The sequence below is a fragment of the Hetaerina americana genome, unplaced genomic scaffold (assembly GCF_022747635.1).
Source record: "Hetaerina americana unplaced genomic scaffold, ioHetAmer1.1.p SCAF_8, whole genome shotgun sequence".
Lineage (NCBI taxonomy): Eukaryota > Metazoa > Arthropoda > Insecta > Odonata > Calopterygidae > Hetaerina > Hetaerina americana.
This window is the reverse complement of record NW_027287427.1, coordinates 47,080,290-47,093,045: the sequence shown is the minus strand read 5'-3', so window position 1 is coordinate 47,093,045 and position 12,756 is coordinate 47,080,290. Positions and strand designations below refer to the sequence as shown.

Sequence of the window (12,756 nt, the reverse complement as noted above, 5' to 3'; positions counted from 1 at the left end):
AGATTAAAACTTCAACATTAAGTACATACTGGCTACCCAGTAGAGAGAGATGTGAGAATTTATCGACATCTTCGAAATATCACAGGTTAGTTAGCACTTCTCCAAAAGAGAAAGATGGAGTCCACGATCGCAAATCAAATGACACATGACGCTCAAAGAGGAGTGTTACATGCCACTCCACTTCGAAGTAAGGGCGAGTATCCGATGTCGCTGAAACAAACAATTAAATTTTCACCATGACACGCCCAATGCACGCGAGTCTTGAATAACGACCACTCCGGACCTCAATCCAACATCCTCCCACGACACCGAAAGAAGAAAAGTCATCCACTTCGCAGTCGAGGAGAGAGCAATCAGCATATGTATTCTCAGTCGGGCAAGGGATCCGATTCCCTGGGACGAGCGGAAGGAGGATATAAAAAGAACAATCCGGAATACTCACATAAGTTTCCTACGAATGCTTGCCGCCCTCTCTCTCTCTGCCTCCAGTCCTCTCCTCCCACTCCCCACCTCCTACTCCTCCTCCCGCGGCCACCTGGGAATACGAGAAATGAAACGAGAAACGTACAGGAGGAGGCAAAAGAAAATATAAATAAAATCGGGGGGCGGGAAATGCGCGGGCGTGGGGTGGAGGAACAAACGAATAAATAAATCAACAAAAACATAAGAATAACGATACCCCAAGAAAAAGGAGAGGTGGGGGGTGGGGGATGGAGGAGGGAGAGAGAAAAATGGGAGAACACGTCCCGGGATATCTGGAAGAATGGTGGTAGGGTTTGGAAATCCCAAAATCACGCGTATCGCCCATAACACAACCACTCTCAAACACACACACACACATACACGGACGCACTCACGAGGGCGCGGGAACACGTAACGCGCCTATAGATTTACGCTCTCCCTCCCGCAACGCGCGGCCTCTTGGGGAGCGTTAAGGATTTTCGGCTAAGGCCCCCCGCCGGCAATAAATATACATTGGGAAGATGGTTGCATGGGAAGAAGATGGGAAAGTTTTGGTTTTGGGATGTCGTGGAAAGACGGAGGGGCAAGGGGGAGCGGGGCCGAGCTGTGGACGGGGAAAGAGAGGGGCGTAAGTGTGGGGTGGAGTCTTCTAGAGTCGCGGTTAGCCCTGGGAAGGGGTCATGGAGCAGGGCCGGCACTCCTTCCACCCCACTTCCAGCGGCGACCGAAACCCTAAACCCACCCGCTACCGCCCTCCGCACACTCCTCCCCCTTTTGTTCCTTGAAGGGGTTCGGGAATATTCAAGGGTGAGAGAGAGCAGGGATATCCCTAAACCTCGGCCCTCAAAACGGAGTCGAGGGATGCTGCTCCTTCTCCCTGGACTGATGTGTTATGCGGCCGGAGAGGGTTTTCGTACCGGGGCGTGTGGGTGGTGGCGTGGCGAGGGGTTTTCCGCGGGCTGGGGGCCGTAGGTGATGCCGGGCTGAGTGGGGATATCCCTTTACGGTAAGCGCGTTTTGGTTCCGGGTTGAAGGACGGCGGGATATGTGTGAGAGGGACGGGAGTGAAGGAGAGAGGGTGGAATGGGAGGCGTCTCGGGACTCTCACCCCCCCCCCCCCAACACACACATACACACCACACAGACGAGATGGGTATTTGAGTTAGGCCTATCGCGTGGAATGCAAATTGAAATCCGTGCTGCTCGAGAGAGGAGGAGAGGGAATAGATGGAAACGGGAAGATTGAGGGTACCAAAGGGGGTTCCTCTCCCCCGCGCGAACCAACACCCGTCGCCTTTCCCTCCCCACCGACCACCCGCCTCTTTCCTCCCATCCCCCCCGTCAAAACACCGAGAAAGAAGGAGGCGATGGTAAGGGTGTGCGGGAAGCGCGGGTCGCGCATATACGTGTTCGAGCACATACGTGTCCCTGTGTGCCCGGCTAGCAAACCATCAACTAATACATGGCAATAATATACTACTAATACAATACAATAACTCAGTATAGATAAAAGAAAAATAGAAATTAGCTATTAAATAAAAATAAATTGAATTTTCGGTGACTGCGCAATCATCTTACTAGGCAGGATATTCGCGAAGTACACTCATTCTTCTGAAGAAAGGGTTGTGACCAAAAACTTTAAAAATATTGCGTTGTATTTGCTTTCATGCATGCAACTTTACAAAAAAGACTAATAATAAACATGGAACACATATTTCTTTTTTTATAAGGACACTCAATAGCAATCCTTAAGTGTCGATGGTCATAACCCCTTCGAAGAACAAAGAAGGCCGAATAATCAATCATTGGAATATCAGTTGAAACATAAAATTAGATGACCGTATGTATGTATGTACGAGTATATGTGGGTGTGTGTGGGTGTATGTATATATATATATATATATATATATATATATATATACATACGATATATATATATATATATATATATATATATATATATATATATATACACGCACACACACCTTAAACCCATTTGTTTCTATGCATATGTGTATAGGAGTCATGCACACATGAACTATGTATAAATATATTTTCGCATTATTTGAAGGGTTGAATGGGAGGTCTGCGGAGACGGAGGCGCCTGGGAAGCCTCGTCTCAGGGCGGATGGGGGAGAAGGGTCGGAGATTTGTGGGACAGTTTTGCGGGATGGGATTCTTCCGGGATGGATTGCCGCTCCCGGTCGCAAGGAGAGTGAGAGGCGAGGGAGGACGGGGTACATTTCCTGGGGAGGGCGTGTCGGGCGTAGGAGGAGAGGAGATGATTGGGGATGGGGTGGGAGGGTCGTCGTCCCTCTTTTTACATCCCGCCGCGCGAACTGTCTTCTTCCAACCGTACCTCCACCCTCTGACCCCTTTCGCTGCCTCTCGAATCCTCCCTCCACCCACTCATAATAACCCACGGCGGAGAAAACCAGCACCTACCCCCTCTGCCTTCCTAATCCCACACCCACGTTGGCCACTGACTTCACGGGATTGAACGAATCTCCCAGGGGTACCCTCCTTTGTGCCGAGAAAAAAAATATTTCCCGAATTCAATATATTGGAGGTTTCTTTTCCCCCCATGCATTTTCCTATTCTCATCTGCCGGCTCGAATCTATCGAAATTCATTCAATATTATTCTAAAAATTGAACGAATGATGTTTAATTTCATCTGTAAAGTAACCAAATCAAAATGATATGTCAAAAACGGCATGATTTCTCAATTTGCTTGAGTCTTGGTCATTTGGTCAAACTTGGTCAAAGTTTCCAATACTGTTTTTAGGATTGGGATTTTGGATTGGGAAATGATACCATTCAGGTTTAGTGAAACATTCAAACTATTATACCATGCCATGCAAACCACTTTGATTAAAAAATATATATTCTATCGTAAAAATTGTTATAATTCCTTTAGTTAAGTCATAACAGGATTTTTATGGTCAATTATTTTACCATAATTCCTGAGTGTGAAAAACTCAGTGTTCGCAATGTTATTCGTGGAAGGCATGGCACGCTTGATAAAACAATTTAGGTATAAATTTCGCGCATCGCAACCTGAGTCTCGAAAACTGAAGAACAAACACTTATTAATGTTAAGGTGCACTTCTGTAAGTCGCACGCTATTACGGACGTTATTTTTCATGGCTAAAATATTTTCATGCATAATTGCATTGATCAACAACCGCATTGCTCCAAATGTTAAACTAAACACGATTCCGGAACAATTACTATTCAATCGTTCGTCATTTCCATTTGGCGATACACACTGTAACATATTCCTGGGAAATAAATCCAGCAATGCAATACACCGATTGAAAGGAAAAATAAATGAAATGCACCGAATAAAAATTTTAGCAATGAATACAAATTTACCACAATAATTCCTTTTCATTACTAATTTGACTAAAAAACGTCACACTAATTTTTTAAAATACCTTAGTATTTAATTAACTGCCTGGGTTACAAAAAGTGTACTTGCATGAAATTATTACTTGAAGACATTTCTTTCAACGAAATTATGCAGAATTATCATACAAAATAAGTAGATGCATATGCAAAATCATTACATGGGGTACGTGAGTCAATTTTTCATTATTAATTATAACTGTAATGAGTCGCTCACGGATTGCTCCAATAAATTTGATTCGGCAATCCGAGATGTGATAGGATAATCCCGTTGAGCGCATAGAATTCACGCACCTCCGTGCTTGACATTCATCTGTTCCCTTTGCTGAGAGAAGACTTTTACGAAATTTACGAAACATCTTGCGCGAGCTGTTTGTCTTTCTTTTCCGCATCCACCCTCCTCCCTCAGCCCTCTCAAAAACCTTCAGGGAAAACCTTTCTTCCTCGGTGCCATCCCCGAGGCGCACGCGCGCGTGAATGAGATAACACTGGCTCTCGGATATAACGACCGTTACATCACATGCGGATTTATTCGATGAAATTCCTCCTCCACTCAGAAGAGGGAAAGAAACGGACGCGAGTATTCTTTTATTTTTTTAAGGGGTTTGGAGGGCGAGTGGTGAAGGAACGGATGGAAGGGGTCGGAGGGAGATCCCGTGGAAGTAGTTTTCAAGGGGGAGATGGCGGTGAAGGAGGATGGAAAGGGGGGGGAGAGGGGTGTTCGCGCGAAGAACAATATGCGAAAGGATTTCGACGCTCACTTTATATGCGGCAAAACGGAATCTCCGGGTCGGGACCGTGGGGGTGGGGAGGTGTCGGAGGGGGCGGGATGGGGGAGAAGAAGAGCCCGTGGAGATTGTTTGCAGCGGCGGGAGGGGTCCGTCGGTGTGGGGGGGAGGGGAAATGGAGGCACGGAAGAGAGGGAGGAAATGGGAAGGGATATCCGCGGATGCGTCGTAAAGTAACGCTTTCTTGCCTCTCCGCCACCGCTCCCGAAGGCTCTTTTCACTTTATTTCACGGCGCCAAACCTCCCCGCTCGCCCCCCTCTCTCTTCCCCCACCGAAGCTATCGAGCCTCATTCCCAGCGTCCTCACCAAATCCCGCCCTTCGCCCCCTCATCTCCCCGTTCCCGGCTCCGCTCTACCAATTCGGGATATCCGTCCTTGTAGCCGTCTCCGTATCACTGGCAGCCTCCCATGGCCCCTCTGGTCGGGGGACCGACCCAAGCCCCTTCGCAGATGAGAGGGACGGAGGACTTCCTTGTTTGCAGCTGATGACCTGGAGGAATACGTGGGACACCTTGAATCTTTCGGTGTGATCTCTAATCGGGAGATTTTTTAACGTCTGAATGCAAATATATTATCCGTGTGCGTAATCTGTCAAAAGTATGAACCTAACCCAAAGGCGCGAAGATAGAACAAGACACTCTCTCACGCTTGAAGTCCTTGATGGAAAATCAGCAAATTCATAACCATTATATTCGAAATATGGGAAATCATACGAATCCGACAGTAGTTACCATTTGATTAGGACCATAGCGCTAAGATAGGGAAGGTGAATAAATAAAAAAATATCGCAATGTCCATTCTAGAACGTCGTCACAACATATGTCAAGTGAGCAATGCATAATTTCAAATTAATTATTGATTTCCATGATTTTGTTTGCCAATAGCGCTCAATCGCCATTTATTTGCCCTAAACCATAGTCTTGCTTTGGAGGTTGAAAATAATGACGACTGCAAAAATGAAATTGTATGTGGAAAAGTATTATAGAAGTGTACGAAACTAAAAAAAATTCCGAAAATTCTTGGGATGTAATGCCACTTGTTTTAAGCTAAGTGCAAATGCGTATACCCGAATCAACTTTCACATGGTGGCTTTTTAGCATACCTCTCTGAGCCCACTTTTTAAAGCTTTTTTTTGGTCCTCGTGCTAGGATCAATACGATCCCAGTCAAGGATAAACACCTTAAAATAACTAATTAATTCTAATACCAATACAAGGGTAATGATATTTTCAAGAGGGAACAAAGCAAACCCAAACGATTCAATAGGAAAACAATGGAAAACGTGGAACATTTTTGCTGATTTTTGCTAATTTTTTGCTAATATTTTGGCAACTAATAGAAAATAACTTGTAGTGCTACAAAGAGTTTAGTTCACACTTGCGACAACAAATGTAGCCCCCTCCAGAAGGAGTTCATTATAATTTTCGTCCTGCGAGGTTTTTATTTAAGCTGTAACTGTACAGATATGGTTTGGAAACGTGGAGGCTAAGATGCTTCTGGAATACAGAATGGCTCGAGTGATGCTCCCAAAGGAGACCTGCGAAAATGAGGTCGACGGACGAGAAAATATATGAAGAAGCGTCGGATGGAATAGGGGAGGAACACACTGGATAAAATGTGGGGATAGCACACCAAGCAATTCGGGCAGAGTTTGAAATATATCCGAGCACCAAAGGAATTGATAGAAGGGTGTTGGATAGGTAAATGAGGAAATGGGAGGAAGAGGAGGTAAACTTATTCGCGTCAGGCATGTTCGGAAACCTTAGGAGCTGCTGGTGATGACATTGAGTAAGATAATACAAGAGTTTTAGAAGTGTTCCCTTGAGGAATGAGATCTGATGACGAAAATGAACTCTTTAAGCAGTAAAAGACTTACTACTGGTTTAGAGAACCGAATGGATGAAAGGCGGTTTGTTTTTAATGCCTGAATTCTCATTTTACCGACGCCTGTCTCACCTTGTGAGCCGAATCGGAATAACGGTCTTTATGCTCTTCACCTTCCGACACGTTAGAAATGTAGAGAAAGACATAGGGAGAGAGAAAGAGAGAGAGAGAGAAAACATAATTCCCAGCTGAAAATCTGTGGAAGGGATCGTTTCCTCCCGCAAGTTCGCATTCTCCCGCATTTTTGTACACCCAACTCCCAAACAGTCCCTTAACCCTCTCCCTGTGCTCCCTAGCCCTCCAACGCCCCTTCTCTCCGTCTCACCCCTTACCACTTTCGACCCTTTTCATCCCATTTCGTCCTCCGCCTTCCCTTCCCCGTCGGTCGCTCCTTATTATCCTTTCCTTTTCAATCTCCCACCACTTCCCTATTCATCCGACTCGACCCTTACCTTGCCCCCACCCCTTTTCGCCCTCTCACTACGCCGATCCCCCCTCCTCTCTTCATCCCCCTTACATCCCATCATGACCCTTCCTCTCGCCAATACCCCCTCCGTACTCCCTCCGGCCGGCTGGAGGGAATGGGGTTGAGGGAACTTCCTCCACCATCTCCGCTCGCATATAGCGGCCAGAGTTCCTACACTTCCCCTAACCGACCCCTACCCACACACACACACCCGACGAAAAAATCCTCCGCGACACCCTTTTTATTCCCTCTCGTTCCCACCTCCTCATCCCATTTTCCGCAGATCCTGACCCACCCACGTCCCCTCCCCCATCCCCCCCGCCCTCCCCTGGCTCCCTTCACCGAGACACCCTCCTCCCGTGCACGGCACACTGGAGGGCTCCCCAACACGTCCCTCCTCGCACCCCCTCCCACACGAAAACACTCCTCCACTCCCCCAACTCCCTCCCTGTTCCCATTCCCTCAACCCCTCCTACTCCCCCTACCATCCCCACGCCGACCCCTTCCCCCAGAAAGCCACCAGGACGGCCCAATTCAATTTCCAGCCAAGAGATTGAAGTCACCGCAGCCGACAAAGAGACACCCCAACCACTTTTCTCTCTCTCTCTCACTCTCTCTCTCTCCTTCTCTCTCTCTCCTTCTCTCTCTCTCCTTCTCTCTCTTCCACTCCCTGATCGTGTTGGTGAGGTTTTCGGCACTGGCGCCGTGTGCGTGAATGTTTGTGTGCGGGAGTGCTTTCGCCCTATACCTAGTAAAGGGGCAAGGAGTCTGGAGGAGAAGTTTTATTTATTCCAATCCCTCCTTTTTTTATTTAAGTGAAAAAAGTAGAAAAAAAAGGAGGAGAGGGAAGGAGAGGAAGAGGAAAGGATGGGTGACTCGGAGGAGGTACGGGAGAGCGAAGAGAGGAGATGAGGAGAGAGGGGGGATGCTTTAGGGCGCGCGAGGCCTAAGCGGCGTACTTTTTTCTACCGCGGTAAGGTCGGCAAGGGTAAAGGGAATCGGGAATAAGACCCTTTCCCGTACAAGTCGAGGAATTGCTTGCTCCCCTTCCCCCACGAACTCCCTTCGTCCGACTCGTATAAATACGTATGCACATTTTTACTATTTTTTTTTAAAGTGGAATGGTTTGAGGGTGGAGAAAGATTGGACTTGTCTGAGCGTTCAGGGATTCCCGTACTGAATACTATCCCCGTCTTTACGTCCCCCTGACCCGAAGTCTCCCGCTCCTCCCCACGCCCTTCCTTCGCCCGTACCTCCTCCTTCGCCCAACCCTCCCTCCTCCTCCCACCTCCCGCCACGGTGAAGTTTGAAGTTTCATTGGCGTCAAGAGGGGGGAAAAAACTCATTTGTTGGATCCTTTTTTTTCCTCGACATTCAAAATCCATAATCGTCAAAGCTGTGGAGCGCACTTGGATACTTGAGCGTGCGACTGTTTTATTTTTCTTTTATGTTTTGCGACTCCCAGTGTATGTGTTTCGTTTCGACTTCCACATTTCTGCTTCCCCGTCCCACTCCTCCCCCGTTTCTCACACCGTTGTTCTATTCAGAATCGGAAGCCTTCCTCACAACCAACCACCGACTCTCGCGGTGCTCTAGTGCCTCGCTTTCGTGCCCAGCGCGTGTTCCTCCTTCCAAACCCCCTCAGATCGTTCCTTTAAAAGGAGTAACGGAGTCTCACCCTACGTACTGCCGTGTGTGCTTCCCTGTATTGCAGCCAGCTCAACGACTTGGTTGATATTTTTTCGATTCCCACCCCCCGTCTTTCCTCCTGTTTCCCCGAGTTCTCCTCTCCTTTGCTCAACGCATTGCAAATTGCTCTCCCATTCGAAACTGACGCGGGCGGGATTCGTATATTTCTTTTTCTTGGACTCAAGGATTCGAGCGATATATTATTTCTTTTTTTTTGCTTTAAAACACCTCGACTCTCACGGTTCATTTTTATCTCCCGCTGCGAAGGGAACTTCATTACGGAGGGGATAACAGCGGAGCGATAAAAGTTTGGCTCGTTGGTACTGATGTGAGAAGAGTGAAGATATGTGTGAGTGTGAGCTCAAGTGGCCACGGTCCTTCCAGTCCTTAAATTTCGAAGGGAATTCGTTTTCATCCCGAGGATTTGTTTTTAGTGTCGATGAATTTAAAATAGCTACCCACACTTCACCTGTAGGAACGAATGAAATTTTAACTCAATCCCCACATACAGCCCTGAGGTACTCGTAAGATGAAATAAGTGGTGGTGACATCTGGCGCTGAAACTACATTTTGCCGCTACGGCGTGTGGCAGGAGGTATTAGATAATCATAAATTAGGGCAATTAGTGATTATTATCATTTTATGTTCTAGGGTCTCGGGTTGTCTTACATGACGTCACCATTAATCTGGTCCCTGTTTGCTTGAGTGAAACATCTCTCTTTCATCCAATTTTTGGCAGTCAGTTTCCCTTAAAATCTTGAGGCTTTCTCGCCTGAAAATGTAATGCAGAACTAAATAGTGCACTCAGAATCAGCGTTTACCTATCTAGATCTGTATTAATCGAGTACTTTAATTCGTGCATTTGATGTTCATTCTTTCAGTAACTCTGAACCGAAAGTTTCCAATAATCTATTGACGCTTTACCTAAATTCGTATCGATTTGTCTCAAAACGGTCACCTTTTCTCTAAATCTTTTTTTCCTAAAAGAGATTGTTTGCAGGGTCCAAATTCTCGATTCCCATTCATTGCCAGGTGCAACCAAACTAAATATTAACTCATCTTCCTTATCAAAGTTTCTTTTAAACCCAATGTGATAAATTATAAAATACTAGTAATTATGCATAAAAAGTTAATATTTTAAACTATGGTTCTTAGTTTGGAATTTACATTTCTAGGCATCTAAGGAAAGAAATATACCTGATCAGAGCCCATGTTAATTTATAAAGAAACATTTTTGCGTTCAGTATATTGGCAATATATAGGCAAAATGTGAGTACTCGGGATTTGAATATTAGCCCGGCTTCGAGCTTTCAAACCTTCGTACTCATTTTATGCAATCGTCCTTACATTCAAATTATTAAATTCATTAGCGATAGCATTTAGACACTATCAATTTCAGTTTGGAGCAGATCTTAACACAAATGCGCCTGAATTTCTCAGAAATTAAATATTTCTCCTTTTAAACTTCAAGAAGAAAAGCTACCAAGTGAATTTGAAGATGATATAAGAGCCATTCCGTTCTAATCATCATCCAACTTGTTCTTTGCGTAGAAGAGAAATTACTTGTTAATACTATTGGATGAGTTTGAATGAATTCAAAGGACTCGGCTTGTTGTACAAGATGGGATTTTCCGATGGTGCGCTCATTTTAATTTCCACATACTGGTAAATATGTGAGGACACAGAGAATTGCTAAAAAATCATAAAATCGTTAAGAATATAGGTTCAAATTGCAGTCCAAACTGTGAAGAAATAAAAAATACACCAAAATTAATGCTTGATAATAATTGCACACGATTATGGTTTGTATCCGATAGCTATTTGCCGTTTCTACAAATGTATGAGATATCCTTATCAAGTCCCCTGTATTGATTGAAAGACTAATTGAATAAAGTTAGACTGACCAATTACTCGATTTCCATTGATGATTCCTTTTTCGACCCATAATATTTCATCATCCCTCACTCCAACTAAGAAGATGACCTCCACGAATCGATTGTTCGATATCAAGCATTCGATAGATCAGATTATTCCTGTAGAATAGATTGCGACAATGACACAAAATCTTCAATATCGATAATTTCTCTGATCCAAGTTATCGGCGATTCAATGTTTTCAGAAGCTGGAAGGTTTGATGGCAGTCATCGAAATCGCATCGTTTTTAATGAAATATTTTGTTGCTCGTAACATTAGCCAGTTTCTCGGCGCTGCACAGAAAAACGATTGGCTGCCACCCTCTCTTCCCGGGTTGTAATGGCTTACATCGCCTTCCCCTTAGGACGCTGTTCCCCATAACCCATCTGGCACGTATCTTGCCCTCCCCCCCCCCACCAAAACCACTCCCTGTCGCGAAAAATTGCTTGCTTCCGACCGAAATATAAGGTGTCGAATTTAATTTTCCCGTCGCCTGTATAAGGAGGGCGAAAGCCGAAAAGAGACGGCAATAAAAGAAAAGACGTCCACGGCCCCTTCCGAGGGGGCGGGAGGGAGAAGAGGCGGCGACGTGCAAACGAGAAATAGTCCCCTCTTCCCATTCAGCATAATAATATCCTCAGCCGGAATGCATTTCGTGTGCATTCAGCAATCCATTCGTGAACGGACTACAGGGTTTAGGGGTGAGGAAGGGGATGGTTTGGGCCTTAGAGGGGAAGGAAAGAATGAAAGAGGGTCACGCGAAATATGAATGCGGAAGTTTACAACCTCTCAGCGATAAAAAAACAAGAAAGCTTGTTTTAGTAAAAATAGTACCATCAATTGCTCCCTCCGAAATTGCCCGATCTATAGTAAATGTACGTGATTATATATATATATATATATATATATATATATATATTATATATATATACACACACACATATATATAGATATACACACACATATATATATACATATATACACACACAAGCATATATATATATATATATATACAGTATATTTAAACACGAAAACCCACCATATGGCGAACATATACTCATTCACATGGAAATAGGCACCAGGAAAATAGATAAATGTTTGCGCTTGTGATCTGCTCGATTCTGCCTTTACCACATCTCTTGTGCTCGTCTTTTATGTGTATTCCTATCTCTTTTCCTTATATCTATTCTCATGTGAAATGAGTACACATAAGATATATATATATATATATATATATATATATATATATATATATATATATACACACACACACACACACACACACACACACACACACACACACACACACACACACACACACACACACACACACAGAGTTTTCCGCAATTTGTGCATGCAACGAACACTCAAAGAGGGCTTGGAGGAAGGAAAATGTATCTTATTGTATTTGGTTTCATTTTTTTAATCTCTCCTCCCTTTCCTCTCCTATTTCAGCTGAACCCCTAGCCCTACCGCTCTCCCACATGATTTTGCTCCGCGTACATATTTGGAAAAATATCCCGTGCATGGAAAAATGGAATGAAAAAGTCGGAATCGTTGCAGCAGTAATATCGACTTCCTCCTTCTAAGAGGGTGGACATTATTGCATTTCGCGTCCCAAACTCTCCCTCCCTCTCCTCCTAACCCCTCCCCCCCTCTCTCTCTATCCCTCTTCCTCTCACTCCTCCTTCACCCTCTCCCTATTCCACACGACTCCGACACCCCAATTCACCCTGGAAACCCCTTCCCCACTACCCCTCCCTCCAGCAAACTCCTCGAACCCCCCACCCATCCTCGGAGGGCCTCCCGCGTCACAAAAAAATTGAAAACCCCCCATTCCCCACACCGCTCCGCCCCCACACGAAGGCGCGCGCGCCGCTACGGGCATTGAATATCAGCTGAGAAAGCTATAGCAATTTCGGCCATCGTCTGCCAAACACCCTTCACTCCCGGATACCGCAATATAAAATGGACGGACTGGAAATGATAAAAAAAAGTCGGAGAGAGGGGTTGAGTGGGAAGGGGACCATGCAGAGAGGTGAAAAGAAAGGGTGTGGGGGAACCCTACTCGGCAGGGGTTCCGCAGTCGGAGGGGGAGAGGGGTAAAGGACCGATGGGTCGGGGGGGGGGGGGCACGGGCGGGT

General features: G+C 45.4%; 1 long non-coding RNA gene across 1 annotated transcript in view; it reads left to right on the top strand.

Annotated features, from left to right (window-relative positions):
• Window positions 1-12,756, top strand: part of LOC139697815 (uncharacterized) — a 984,864-nt gene that overhangs the window by 275,993 nt on the left and 696,115 nt on the right. The gene's annotated exons all lie outside the window — the stretch shown is intronic.